We start from the raw sequence: 270 nt of genomic DNA on the forward strand, positions 1-270 counted from the left end.
TCAATTCAAGTGCATAATCCTAGCAATGTTAGCCTCTGTTGAATAAATAACTCTAGCCATCATTCATCTTAGTGTAACACAGTTAGGGGAATTGCTGAAACGATTGTATTAATGGGTCTATAAACCATATGGTTGACAACCACAGGTTTAAGGCACTTTACAATTGTGGAAAAGAAAATGACAAAAAATGAAAGAAAAGTAAAACACATAAACTACTAAAACAGTGACTTGGAAAAGTGTTAATCCTTAATGCTGGGTGCACCCTGGTAC

This window comes from Haplochromis burtoni, unplaced genomic scaffold (genome assembly GCF_018398535.1).
Source record: "Haplochromis burtoni strain Fernald_Lab_line unplaced genomic scaffold, NCSU_Asbu1 Contig_2241, whole genome shotgun sequence".
NCBI lineage: Eukaryota > Metazoa > Chordata > Actinopteri > Cichliformes > Cichlidae > Haplochromis > Haplochromis burtoni.